The following is a 759-nucleotide window of genomic DNA, read 5'->3' as shown; positions in this document are numbered from 1 at the left end:
GGGCGCAATGCGCGCAGCACGCTTCCTTTAATATCACAAAAAGCTGTCATTTGAGTTCATCGCGATCTCATTAAGCTCTGTAATTATACTAAATATATGCACAATGAATCTTTCAGAGTGTCTAAAATGAGAGGATTCCTGAGCACGCAATTTCAGCACTGCGGTGAGTATATTCTAACTTAATCACCTCTGATTGGCCATTGCGTTCCAGAAATCAACAGCTGAGTCTGTGATTGGCTACATTATAAATGGAAACTAGGCTATGTCTAGCTTGCGCGTTAATCATTTTAATGTTAATATTAGTTGTTCTTTTTGCTTTTGTACAACAGATAAATAACAATTTATATGTTTTAGACACTTTATGTTTAGATCATTTCTATTTTGCGGGAGTCCCGCGAATCATTTTATTATCCCGCATACACACGAGTCTCTTCCCGCCCGCACCCGCACTCGCCCATCAAGAGTTGTCCCGCTCCGCACCCTGTTGCGTTGGGTCCCGCGGGAGTGCAGGTCTCTAATCCGTAGGTTTCCGAAGAGCGTTTTTGAAGCCTAAAGTAGGCGGAGCCGGCCATCGCCATCTTGGCAAAGTGTCACTGCGCGTCACTCCCGGATAATTGAAAATGGGCAAAGAGGCGGGAGCTGGTTGCTGAAACCACGCCCACCTAGCTTGACGGTGGTGACAGCAGCGGCAATCCACCTGTCACTCAAGTGGCCGCGCCCTTAATTATGCAGAACTTTAAGGCTTAATATAATTTAAAC

General features: G+C 45.3%; 1 protein-coding gene across 1 annotated transcript in view; it reads left to right on the top strand.

Moving 5' to 3' along the window:
• Positions 1-759, top strand: part of LOC107742627 (AFG3-like protein 1) — a 12,371-nt gene that overhangs the window by 5,093 nt on the left and 6,519 nt on the right. The window lies entirely within an intron of this gene.

Source organism: Sinocyclocheilus rhinocerous, unplaced genomic scaffold, assembly GCF_001515625.1.
Source record: "Sinocyclocheilus rhinocerous isolate Xijiao unplaced genomic scaffold, SAMN03320098_v1.1 scaffold1398, whole genome shotgun sequence".
In the NCBI taxonomy this organism is placed as follows: Eukaryota; Metazoa; Chordata; class Actinopteri; order Cypriniformes; family Cyprinidae; genus Sinocyclocheilus; species Sinocyclocheilus rhinocerous.
The sequence above is the reverse complement of the archived record's forward strand: the minus strand, read 5'-3'. Positions and strand labels throughout refer to the sequence as shown.